The sequence below is a fragment of the Bidens hawaiensis genome, unplaced genomic scaffold (genome assembly GCF_021521415.1).
Source record: "Bidens hawaiensis isolate Kalapana, Puna unplaced genomic scaffold, B.hawaiensis_p1.1 tig00004539_1, whole genome shotgun sequence".
In the NCBI taxonomy this organism is placed as follows: domain Eukaryota; kingdom Viridiplantae; phylum Streptophyta; class Magnoliopsida; order Asterales; family Asteraceae; genus Bidens; species Bidens hawaiensis.
The window spans coordinates 1419067-1433258 of NW_027491276.1; the positions used below are offsets into that span (position 1 = coordinate 1419067).

The window sequence follows — 14192 nt, forward strand, 5'->3', positions numbered from 1 at the left end:
GAATTTTATTAATTTAATGTGTGTCGTTATTTAGATATTGTGAAGTAAAAAGGGAATTAAAAGGATTGAGTGGTAGGCTTAGGATTTATGTATGGACTTGAAATGGATACGGGCCTAAGGTCCATGGGCTTGGAATATTTAAACTCCTAAACCTCCTTTAAACCCTAACATTTCTCATATTCATCCTCTCCACCATACACACACTTTGAGCACACACACAAACTCTCTTCCTCCCATATTCATTCAACATCCAAGAGAACCAAGGAGATTCTTGTTCAAGCCACATCAAGCAACAAAGAAACCCGTCTAGATTCATGTGAGGTCCAAGATCCAAACCTAACCAAGTTCTAGAAAGGTATGTTTTAGATTAAAGATTAGGTTTTTGATGTCGGCTTGTGTTAAGATTCAATGACTAAGGCAAATCGGTTGTGAAGCAACAAAAATGTAACTTTTGTAGTAAACAAGTTACTTGGGTTGAGGCGGTACCAACACGTGATGTTCGAGCTGGATTAAGCAAGGAAATGGAGATATTCTGAACCTGAACTTGTTCCGTTTGAGTTGAATGACTAGACGTAAGAAAGTGGCGAAATGGAAAAAGACTCAAAATGAAAAGGGGGTTCGGGTCGAGCCATAAAACTCGGCTGGAATTGATAAGAGTCGAGTAATTCGACTCGACTAAAAAAATTTTAGTTGGGTCGAGTCATGAAGCTCGACTAGAATTGTATTTAGTCTAGTCATTCAACTCAAACGGAATCGAGTTCAGTTTAGTCATTCAAATCAAATGAAATCGAGTTGAGTCTAGTCATTCAACTCAAATGGAATCGAGTTAAGTCTAGTCATTCAACTCAATGAAATCAAGTTGAGTCTAGTCATTCAACTCAAATGGAATTGAGTTCAATCTAGTCATTCAACTCAATCGGAATCAAGTAAAGTCTAGTCATTAAACTCAAATGGAATCGAGTTGAGTCTAGTCATTCAACCCAAATGGTCTCGAATTGAGTCTAGTCATTCAACTCAAATGGATTCGAGTTGAGTCTAGTCATTCAACTTAACTAGAATTGAGTTGAGTCTAGTCATTCAACTCAACCGGAATCAAATTGAGTTTAGTCATTCAACTCAAATAGAATCAAGTTGAGTGTAATCATTCAAATCAACTAGAATCGAGTTGAGTCTAGTCAATCAACTCAACTGGAATCGAGTTAAGTCAAGTCATTCAACTCAAATGGAATCGAGTTAAGTCTAGTCATTCAACTAAACTTGAATCGAGTTGTGTCTAGTCATTCAACTCAATTTGAATCGAGTGAGTCTAGTCATTCAACTCAAATGGAATCGAGTTAAGTCTAGTCATTCAACTCAAATGGAATCGAGTAGAGTCTAATCATTAAACTCAAATGGAACCAAGTTGAGTCTATTCATTCAACTCAAATGGAATCGAATTGAGTCTAGTCATTCAAATCAACTGGAATCGGGTGGAGTCTAGTCATTCAATTCAAATGGAATCGAGTCGAGTCTAGTCATTCAACTCCACTTGAATCAAGTCGAGTCTAATCATTCAACTCCACTGGAATCGAGTCGAGTCTAGTCATTCAACTCAACTGGAATCGAGTCGAGTCTAGTCATTCAACTCAACTGGAATCGAGTCGAGTCTAGTCCATCAACTCAACTGGAATCGAGTCAAGTCTAGTCATTCAACTCAAATGGAATCGAGTCAAGTCTAGTCATTCAACTCAACTGGAATCGAGGCGAGTCCAGTCATTCAACTCAAATGGAATCGAGTCGAGTCAAGTCTAATCATTCAAGTCAACTAGAATCGAGGCGAGTCTAGTCATTCAACTCAACTGGAATCGAGTCGCGTCTAGTCATTCAACTCAACTGGAATCGAGTCGAGTCTAGTCATTCAACTCAACTGGAATTGAGTTGGGTCGAATAATTCGACTCGGATGGAATTGAGTTGGGTCGACTCAGTGCTCCACTCGATTAGAAAACGAGCTAAATCAAGTTAAATGGGTTCGACTCGATCCAGATTAGTTGAGTCGGGTGAAACTAAGTAATTATTACAACTGCCCCCGGGCCTCGTTCATTGAGGGTTTCAACAAACTCAAAGTGAGTGATAATTAGAATTAGATAATTAATACATATGATTTGTTTAACAGTTAGCCTTACCCAATTGAAGCAAGGTATCACAATTAACTCCGAGAGGTACCGACTTCAGGTGACTTCTAGCCCCCTTTTTACCTTTAAAAACGTATTGGGGCTGTATGCATACTCAAGAAAGAGAATAACAGATGAATGTGTAAACTAGTAATAAATTTACTTAACTACTTTATGTTAAGAATGTATGGAGAATATGATTAAGTCATGATGAGGGCATCAGGGGGTCGTAGCACCTTATACCAGTCCACATTATGAATACTCGTGAGTAGTATTACGAATACTCGTTTCATCAGAGGTTGTGATCGTTGTCAGCGTATCGGTAATATCTCATCCCGGAATGAGATGCCCTAGAATTTTATTCAGGTTTGTGAGGTCTTCGATATCTGTGGTATTGATTTCATGGGCCCGTTCCCGTCATCTTGTGGGAACAAGTACATACTCATGGCTGTTGATTATGTCTCAAAGTGGGTCGAGGCCAAAGCCTTGCCCACAAATGACCCAGGGTTGTAGTGAGATTTCTCAAGGCTCTATTCTATCGGTTTGGTGTTCCGAAATCCTTGATCACTGATCGAGTTACTCACTTCTGCAACGCGCAAATGGAAAAGGCATTGCAACGCTATGAGGTCACCCATCGGCTTGCGACCGCCTACCACCCACAGACTAGAGGGTAAGTGTGACATTTGAGACAAAACCAGGTACACCTCAGTACGTATTTACCGATTAAGCAATTAAACGCTTATTACGTAGCGAACGAACGATTAACCGAATGGGTCTGGTTATGACCAGATATCCCGGGGGGCATCTATAAGTGATATATGTTTAATATAATCCAACATATTAATATTATGGCCTTAGTTCGATAGCAAACCAGTTAAACGAAAATATGCTCGTTTAACTACCCGCTATGCATTTAAACGCGAAAAAGAGTTACAAAACAAGCATTGTATCATCCGTTAAGCTGAATATGATTTAAAAAACAGTTAGTGGGAATTTTTTAAGCGATCCTTGAAAATATTTTCAATTTTTACAAACAAATAATATGGTTTTATAAATTCATACAAAAATAGCCGAAAAACACTCGTTTTCGCGCTGTTTGCGGTACCCGATATATTTTTCGCGTAAAAAACCGAACCCGAAATAAATTTGGATTCGGCATTTCACGTACGGACACGTAAATTGAGAAAAATGGGTCAAATGGGCCCAAGGGGAGGCCCAAGCCAATTATGGCCGCCACCCTTATATAATATTACTAATCCTAATTACTTTATATCTTAGCAACAAAGATATTTTTGCCAAAGTTTTCCAGAACATAACAAGCTAACCTGCAGTTCTTTCACCCTTTCAACCAAAAACCCAAGGTATTTAGCTATTTGGATCAATTTTTAATTGTTTTAAACATGTTTAATATCATATAAACCTAGTTTGATTACCAAAAATCATTCCTAAACATGAAAAAATCCTAAAAATGGTTCAAAAATATGATTTGATCATACACACAGTTAGAAACCTGGCTTAATAGTTTTTTTGGCCATAAACACGGATTAGAGGGTTTAAACGGCGTTTTTATGGTTCAAAAGTTCGGTTTAATACCCTAGCCGAAAGCCTAAGTTAAGAGGCTGTTAGGTTGATGACACTTTCTTGGTTTGTGATATAGGACCTTTATCTAGCTTACATACAAGCACACGGACCCGGAAACTTGATTAATAGGGTAAAAACGGACGAAAACCGCAAAGGTAATGCCGAATTTCTCGATTACGGGCTGCTAAGGATTCGATTGTGATATGCATATTGATAGGTTATAAAATTTTTCTGGGACATCAGGGACAATATTTTTGAGACCCTGTCCAAATTTGGTAATTTTCCGACCATCTGAGAATATTTGGCGAATTTATTACCGAATTGGGACGTTTATTTGGGAAAAATAACTAAAATTCTTGAAAAATTATGAACTTTTGTGGGAAACTCATATTTGGTATAATATATCACGTATGAAATCTGGGGTCATTTGAAAAATCCTAGGTATGTTTTGTGGATTCACTTATTTGAGATTTCATAGTCGTTTTAGGCTCGAAAAGGGTATTTGGCAAGATTGTTAGTTTCTGGAATTTTTACAGGTTGTTTTGCGAAGTATTTTGATCACTCAGGAATTTTTTCGGATTTTTCAGAAATTGTTTGGTATGAACGGACAATTTTCGGGCTAAATATAGCATATAAAATGATTTTTTATAAATTTATAAATCAATAAACAATTCCAAAAATATTTGTATAAAAATTTGAATATTTTAATTGATAAGTGGCTAAATTTTCATAATTTAATGATAAATGGATAATTAATTGTGATAATTTAAAGATTAAACAAATTAAATTCTAATAAAAACCGACAAGTTTGTAATTAACGAACCTGCTGGAATATCATAACATCAAGAGTGATCAAAAATCATATTTTTGGACTAATTAAGTAAAAACGAACTTTTTGTGAGAAATCCGGACAATTTGGATAGATTGTGCACGTTTTCCTCCAAAACAAACTAAATCAACGGAAACGAGCCCCGTAGCGAATCCAAGCCTCTAACTTGTGATCTTTCTTTATAACTTAATTATTTTATCAACCAACACATTTACCCAAGTTTACATCTCCATACCTGTTTTCTAAACGCATAAACGATCAACTTGGCCCAACTGGTGAAACGGGAAAACTGAGCCAAGTTCGGTTTTAAATATTAGACATTGAACAACATCACAATCTAAGCCTGCTGACACTTTCTGGGTATAACAGCTACACCCAGACTAGCTATACAGCCCAGTTTAGTATAAGATTATAATAATATTAAAATATTAATATTATTATAATATTCATTATAGGGAGTAATGATACGAGTCAAACGAACTATGAGCCGACACTGTACTGAATCCCGATTAAGCTGTAAGTTTCATGACCCCACTTTCTGAACTGTTTTACAAACTGTCGGGGTGAAAAGCATGTTTGCTTATATCTATATACATACCTGAAACATGTATTGATGTGAATTATCTAAGTGCTAACACATGAAAGTCCCCACTAATACAGTGATTAACGTCAAGCCGGTGGCTTGTGAATAGTACTATTGGTTTGACAAACCTAAAAGGAATCGGCCTGGTTGCCATGTCACACCTAACGTCGTTTGCACATGACCATACTTACACAAACAAGATATGTAGTGTTAGACATAGCTACCTGGAGCATGTTGTGGGGGAAGGGGGGCCACCGTGGTTGATTGAGTGTGGGAAATGGAGGCACGCAGCACGAACAGTCAAGGGTTCACTGTAGCTTAGTATAATTTCATCATTTACACACATACTTATAAACATACGTGCAAGTGATGACTTGTGATTACACATAACTGTTTTTCTTGAAACTCGTGAAACTCACCAACTCTTGTAGTTGACCCATTTTAAACTGCTTTTCAGGTATACCCAAGTTGGAATAATGTGATGTTGTGCTACGTGTACAGAATGTGATTGATGCTATGTGAATAGAAGCAAGGATATTAGTAGTATGATTAAATAGTTTAACGAACTAGTTTTGTTTGTATCACCTAGACTGTAAAACGAATTTAGAATAATATAATGTAATATAATGTAAGCTAGTTTGTAATGTTTCTTTATAAGCAATGTGGTTGATACCAGAAGTGTCTGTTAAATTCCCGTTTTACGCTTCCGCATTTGCTAGTCGGGGTGTGACATTAAGTGGAAGTGAGTAATGGGGAATAAAACGGATTCCTAAGAAGACGGTTGGGCTAAAACGATAGGATTGGTCCGACAAGCTAGATGACGCTTTGTTGGCTTTCTGTACAGCGTATAAAACTCCGACCGGTTCTACCCCGTTTCGGACGATCTATGGGAAGGCCTGTCATCTACCCATCGAGCTGGAGCATCGTGCCTCATGGGCACTTTAGACGGTTAACCTCGATCTATCGACTGCCGGAGATCATCGTTTTCATCCGCTACATGAGTTGGAGGAGCTTCGTGATCATGTATAAGCGCATTCATATAATTATAAGCATTAAACTAAGGAGTTGCATGATCGAAAGCCGAGAGGTAGCAAGTGTGGGAACACCGTACTTCTTTTTAATACCGGTTGAAATTATTCCCGGGAAAGCTTATGTCCCGATGGTATGGACCGTACACGGTCAAGGAAGTCTTCCCGTATGAAGCATTGAGGCTGAAGATAAAACGTGAGCTTCAAGGTTAATGGTCACGTCTCAAACATTATATCAGCGAGAAGGCGGAAGAAAGGGAAGGCGTGATCTTGCGCCTCACAGCATTTGACGCATAGGCATGAGGGAGGGGTCAGGCAAAGGACCCGCTAAACTAAGCCCTCTCGAGAGGCAACCCGAGTCATAGAGTTTTGTAGTTATTTCATTTATTTTATTTTCTGTTAAGGATATCTCTCTATTAACGACCGCTCCTACTCAATCTCCATTCGAGTCGGTCGATTTTAGGACTATTCTATATTATTAAAAACGAAAAATATAAAAAAATCATAAAATGCAAAAATACAACAATATGTTTATTTTTACATTTCTTTTACGCCACTATATGCGAGCGAGTGTGGTTTAATACAGATGGTATTTATTCGCATGATAGCTCTGATGACGTTACGAAGCTTGCTCCCGAGGATCACAAGATTAAAAGACACGGCTATTTACGAGGGGAGTATCAGTTCTTTTCTTTCGTATTTTTAATTTCTAAAGTATTTTTATTTTTAATTCTTTTTCTTCTTCTCATCGAGGATGATGTTTTCGTTCAAGTTTAGGGATGGGAATTTATTTTACTTAGTTGTAGGACAAAAATAAAAATAAAAAATAATAATAAAAAAAGAAATAGAAAAAAAAATTTAAAGTAAAAAAATAAGATTGAAAAAAAAAAGTTTTGAAATGTCCCATGTTTTTTAAATTCTGCGTTAAACAAGAAATGACATTATTACTGAATGTTTTTGACAATATCTTGTTGCTTTCTGAAAAAAAATATAATAAATCTGAGTAGTGTCGATAGGCCCACACTTAAGGTATTGTAGCCGAACGGTTTAAACTCAGTGTTCGATGTGTCGGTAGGCTCAGCCTTTGAGAATGGAAAGGCGGTTTGCTTGTTGACTTAATTGAACCCTTTTAAATTACCTGACTTTAGTGGGAAACATCTTAGAGTTTTGTTGGTTTCAACTAGGCCCATAACAAGACTGAGATGAAAGGTCGGATCATACTCAAGCCTCATGTCACATGATCACCAATTACATGAAAACCTAATTTTTGTATACGTGTGTGTGTGTATATATATATATATATATATATATATATAATCTTATGTATATGTATCTATTCCTGCGAAGCTCCGTATTCTGTTGCGCGGTGGCGCAGACCTAAATGTTCATGCTCGCAGAAGACATAATTGCTCGGCTCTCTATTACGCGGTGGCATAGACCTGAGCCTGGTTGCAGTCTGTCATATTGTCCAACATGATGGAATTTAAAAAAAAAGAAAAAGATTAAAAAAAAGGAAAATAAAAGAAAAGAAAAAAAAAGCCAAATAAAATCACCATGAAGGAAACTATTGTTGGTCAAGAGTGCATAGGTTGTATTGAGTCAAAAATATTTTTATTATGTGGCATTAGGTTTAAGTCAAGTTGGGGTGATACGGCTCAGTAAAACCATAATGAAACGTGGTGAAGTGGCAACAGGGCTTTTTAAGTGTGGGTCCCACTTTGTCATACAAAGTAATATATTTGTTAAACCTTATATGTCTCGTTAAGTATTAGGGGCATGAATTTAAGTGGATTGCAATACTGGCAATCAGCCTGATCTGGCTTATTAGGTGAAAGCTGATAAGTGAACAGGAATGTCTGGGTTCTTGGTTATTTGTTCGCTACTTTTATAATAATAATAATAATAATAATAAATAATTGGGGAGATGTCGCGTTTACTTGGTTATGATCATATGTGTAGATTTTTTTTTCAGGGACGAAAAAGGTAAGTGTAGGGATATTTAATGTACTCCAAATTACACTTATTTTTATAATAATATTTCCCGCACCTTTTTATATTTTTGAGTAGCTTTGGGGTGCTTTTATTTAGATAAACTCATTAGTGGCTCATATTTTGAATTTTAAAGGTTTCAAGAGACAAAGCAATAAAGTTGAGTATTTTTATCAAACTTGAGATCAACGAGTGAATGTTTAAATAAATCCTATCTTACAATACTAATAAAAGAAAATGTTGAAGTTTGGGTGTCAAGTCTACATTTCTCTTAATTTCTAATATCTCATCTCATTCATTCTAGCTCTCCATGGGTCGTGGGTCAAAATCATTTTGTCAAACGGGTTATAACATAATGTGGATTTTATAATATAGTGCCATTTTCATACTTAAATTTGACAAACTACGGAACTTTAGCACATTTTTTTAATTTCTTGCAAATCCATATCCGGCGTTTCCAAAACTATGCTATTTTAGTAATTTTCATTAACCAATTTGTTTTTCCTTTAAGTCTACATTAAATTAATTCATAAGTATTTTGAGAATCACAATTGAAATAAAGGATCTTTTTTATTTTTATCGTTTGATAAATCCCTTGTAATACACGGGTTCAAAAGCTAGTCTTATAATACTAATAAAAGAAAATTTTGAAGCTTAGGTGTCAAGCCTACATTTCCCATAATTTTTAATCTCTCGTCTCATTCATTCTAGCTATCCATGGGTCATGGGTCAAAATCATTTTGTCAAACGGGTTATAACATAGTGTCATTTTCATACTTGAAGTTTGACCAACTACGCAACTTTAGCACATTTTTTAAATTTCTTGCAAATCCACACCCGGCGTTTCCAAAACTATGCTATTTTAGTAATTTTCGTTAACCCATTTGTTTTTCTTTTAATCATCATCATCATTATCATACTCAGTATATCCCACCAATAGCAAAGTTATGGTAAGGTATGAGTAGGGTAAGATGTAGACGGCCTTACCTTTACCCCGTACGAATAAAGAGGCTGCTTCCGGTGAGACCCCCGGCTCGATTGTTTTTCCTTTAAGTCTATATTAAATTAATTCATAAGTATTTTGAGAATCATAATTGAAATAAAAGACCTTTTTTTTATTTTTATCGTTTGATAAATCTCGTGTAATACACGGGTTCAAAAACTAGTATTCAATATTATTATTAACCATGTAACATGATCTTAGAACTTATTAAATGTTAATGAAAGTTACATAAAAATTATTAATAATAGTAAATATTATTTATCTTGCAAATACATGATAAAACGTTTATTTTGTTTTGTCAGCAAAAATAAAGACTAAAATGGGCCCCACCCAAAAAAATAAATTCATATTGAAGCCCGCGTGAGGAAGATTTGAAGAAAAAGAAGTTAGGTCACAAAGAAAAAAAAACTTGGGGAAAAAGACACGTAAGTCCGCGAACTTGAGTTATCATTATTATATATTATAAGGGGGAGTAGGTCAACAGAAATAGGGATGGCAAAAAAACCCAAACCCGATGGGGAAAACCGAAACCCGCCCCGAACGGGGCGGGTTCGGGGACACTTAATCGGGGACGGGTCCGGGTTCGGGTTTTCCCCGTTTAAGTTAATCGGGTTCGGGGCGGGTATGGTATAGCCTGTACCCGCCCCGTATACCCGCCCCGTATACCCGTTTAAAACCCGTTTAATTAAATATAATTTTTATATTTATATATAATATATTATTTATTAAATATAATTTTTATATTCGGGTATGACTTATTATTTACATTAATTTAACTTTATTCATTAATTGTATTAACTTTATTTATATATTAGGTGTCACAACGGAGCTTGATTTGTATCTACAAGAGAAAGTTTGGATAAAAGAAACTGAGATTGACCTTTTAGCTTGGTGGAAAACAAATGGTGTCAAGTACCCAAGGTTGCAAAAGATTGCTCGAGATATATTGGCGATTCCAATATCTACCGTTGCTTCCGAGTCCGCTTTTAGTACAAGTGGTAGATTGGTAAGTCCACATCGTAGCCGTCTTCATCCAAAAACATTGGAAGCGTTAATGTGCGCCCAAAGTTGGTTGTTGAATGAAATCAAAGGTAAACGAACATTTTATTTTTTATTTTTAACTTAGCTACTATATAAACTTTTGACTTATGTGATATGAATATAGCAACTTGTTCAGAAGAATCCGAGGCATATTGCCAAACTATTGAATATGATTGTGACGATGGTATTGAGGTAATACATATATATATGGTTTATCGTTTACATTTTAATATGGTTTAACATTGATTCTTATATAGTTTCCAATTAATATGTTAATGTTTGATTATCATAGCAATCCGGCGTGACAAGTGTTTGAATGGTTGAATGGGTGCGGTATGGACGTGTAAGAAGGATCAATCATGAAGTTAATTTCCGTTGTGATGGGAGAAATAAACATTTTTATGTATTAATAATGTCTTTTGTATGTGTAATGTGTTTGGATATTGAACTTTTTGTGTATTAATATTGTATTGTAATTTTGTATCATTTTCTTACAATCGGGTTTTAAACGGTGAACCCGACGGTTAAATGGGGATCCCCACGGGGAATTTAGCCCGTTTAAAAACCATTTATGCTAGACGGGTTCCCCGAATACCCGCGGTTTTCCCCGAATCCCCGATGGGGATTCCCCGTTTAGTCCCCGCGGGTTTTTAGACGGTTTTGGTAATGAGTTTTATAAACCGGGGCGGGTATGGGATTGGCATTCCCCGCCCCGAAACCGCCCCGTTGCCATCCCTAAACAGAAAGGGGGTTCGTTTCCGTTGAATTATTTTTTGGACAAAACAAAAAGGGTTTAAACTGCTGAAGACTTTTTAAGGCCTCTGTTCGTTCGTGAGAGTGATATTGGAGTTAGAGAATTTGGCAATTCAAGGTTAATCGTATTAATTGTTTGGTTCGAACTCTTTTATCTTTTTTTTTTATTGTCACGAACTTAAATAATTTGTTTTGTTTATTATTATTATTATTATTATTATTATTAGCTAAACTATTTGAACTACCTAGGTTTGGTTGATTAATGATGATTTGACGATTGGGTTGATTAACGAATATTTAATTGATTTACTATTGTTATGTGCATATTATTATGATTTTATTTTATGATTGCTATTGAGTTTGTTCAATATTATATTAATTAGACCTCGTGTGATTTTATTTTTACATGAATAAGTTTTGTGTTTGGTTTAGGATTGCATGTTAGACTGATTACTTGGTGTTTTCAGTTGTTTGTGGTAGACGTCACCATAGGGTTTGATTGATTAGAGTTGTTTATCTCAGTCGTTCATCTCCTTTTAGTCGGACCAAGACATTAGGAGTCGGTTTATCTCTTTGGTCTAGTCAATTTAGTTAGCCGATGCGAGACCTCCTTCTGTTGTCTAGCCGTTGATTAGGCTAACTTGTAAGCCGAGTTATTTAATCTTTAATATTGAATTACCCCTTATTCCCTAAATTTGTTAGGATTACGAGCCTTAGTGGAGTTTGAGATTTTGATACGGACCAAGTAATAAATCATTAGGGTACTTAGAAAATCAACTATGCTTTATCCTTCTTTCTATACGTTTTTAGGGGTCTTTAGTAAAACTGACTGTGGGGACCTATTTTCCCTTATTGTTGTCTAGTTAGATCATCCTTAGAACCCGGTTTCATGTGTTCTTTGTCACCCGAGCGTCGTTGATAGTCGTTAAAATTCCTTACCTAGGTGCCCTTCATCATATTTGAGAGCTCAGTTAGCGCCATAAGTTTTGTTAAGTTTTCCCATTAGTCTCGTTAAGTTAAGTAAGTTAGTTAAATTAGTTTAAATTAATTTAAATAAAATAATAATAAAAAGTTAAATATTTTTTAGGGCAGGACTTAGTTAGGGTTTAGTATCCGAGTTACCCCTAGTGTCCTTGAGTTTGATACCCAGATCGACTCCTTTATCTTTGCTGCGCGCAACCGGTACACTTGCCGATTGTGTGAACTAAATTAGATTGTTGTGTTTTAAAGCTGCGAATGGTGTTTATTATTTATTTATATTTTTTCACACATCATATGCATATAGTTTGACTAGTGATTTATTTGTATTTATCAACTCACTATTCCTTATAAATTCTTTTTTGTAAGTGGAAAAAAGATAAAATGATTGTAAAATTTAATGAAAAATATATTATTTAATTGCAACAAGATTAATATAAAAAATTGTCACACACCTGGAGTCCTGAGTTACTTGAGTAACTTGCATCTCCGTTTCCACCGTTCATATGAAGGAACTTAGTCATGTCCATATTTCTCTATAACTTTCTGTGCTACAAGCACACACTTAAGTTTAAAGAGTTCTACATCATATGTGCTTATATATCGGGAACTCATATCTATCCACGTCATATATATATATATAAAGGAGTTATACGCATCCCTTTATGGAAAACGGGTATACTAGAGCCATGGCCCAACTCTTTTGCATATAGAGCATTTCCGATAGCATCTTTATATACATTTATGTAATACGCTGAAAATTATTTTTTTTTTATTTTTAATTAAATAAAAATTTTATGCCTTTATTACTATTACTTTTTCTTTCTTTATCATTCACAACCATATTAAATAAATATTAAAAAGTTATAGAGTATAATAGTGTTTATCAAAATTACTCGTGAACAATAATATTTTCTTTATCATCCAATCACAACCATGCTTTAAAAAGTAGAGTCTAACGCTGACAGAATTAGAGGAGCTATTGGAATGCTCACACTCGTGCGACAGGCTGATTTAGTTATTATTTAAAAAAAAACATATCACATTTTTCAATTAAGTTGGGCTGATTTATCTAGTATAATATTCATCAAATCCGATCTTGATAGTTATTGATGTTGACTATACATAGAGAATGATTGGTGATGAAAAGTGATGAATGTGAGATGGATGCTAGCGACGAGAGTGAGTCACTATTTTTTAACAAGTAACATCGATCTTACATGGCGAGTTTGGTTCGAGCAATGGCGATTGACATTCAGTTTGATTCTGAACAGTCAAAGAAACGAAGTTGTGGCAAAAAAGAATGTGGAGTGGGCTGGGCCGGGCCATAAGGATGCTTCGCTAGTAATGCAACTGAATAAGTGAGTGCATGCCCTTTTGCGATGGCATGTGGCGGAGGGATGGAACACTTGCTGGTGCGTTTTGTCTAAGGCTATGATTGTTGGCTTTGGTATACGTATTTTAAAACTTTATAGCCTCGAAAAGTGGGTAACAGTCGATCCAAACAAAGCTTTGCAGCGCCCTCCAGGAATCCAAATGCAAATTAAATTGAAACAATAACAACAAATGGTGTTTAACGAAAACATAAGTAGTTCATTGCTTTAGTAGTTGTATGTATATATTTTTTTTAAAGATGAATGTCCACTCGATGTAGTAGGGAACACGGATATTGGTAACATGTCTGGCAATCTGACTCATCATTATTATCATAAAACTGGGTTGATATTTGTCGTTTTGAAAATGATTTACATTGATATGGATAGATGTTTCTCAGGGTCATGCAGAGTTGATTGAGGCAAATATTCTATTGAACAAATGAAAATGGGTTTGTGATGCTTTTTAAATGAAAAATGGGTTGGCTTAAGTTTTCAAACTGCTTTGAATGGGTTTATATTGGACGCACAAACCTGTGCCGGCATAGGCATAAAGCGGCATTGCACGCGTAAGCGTTCTCGCTACATTCGTAACCCGCCCGGCGCTGGCATGCGCAAACCACATTGGTCGTGTAATGTCGCGCTGTTCTTATTGTATTTAAATAATAGCTACCAACTAGTATGATAAGAACTGAAAATCAAAGGTTTTGATCAGGGCCGGCCCCAAGAATTTAAATGCCTCGGTCGAGCCAAAATAAAAGGGCCCCTATACCTAAGGAGTAACGAAGTATTTAATCTAACTTTTTAAACGCAAGTCAATGTTGTAATTTAAAAAAAATTGTGGGCTCAACGTGTTTAAGTTAATTAAGATCCATACCAATAT

General features: G+C 35.7%; 1 protein-coding gene across 1 annotated transcript in view; it reads right to left on the minus strand.

Moving 5' to 3' along the window:
* LOC143626914 (salicylate carboxymethyltransferase-like) overlaps positions 1–12503 on the minus strand; it is a 29935-nt gene extending 17432 nt beyond the window's left edge. The window contains exon 1 of the mRNA XM_077096845.1: positions 12392–12503. The gene's annotated coding sequence lies outside the window, so the exon portion shown is untranslated. The remainder of the gene's footprint in view (positions 1–12391) is intronic.
* Positions 12504–14192: the final 1689 nt, after the last annotated feature.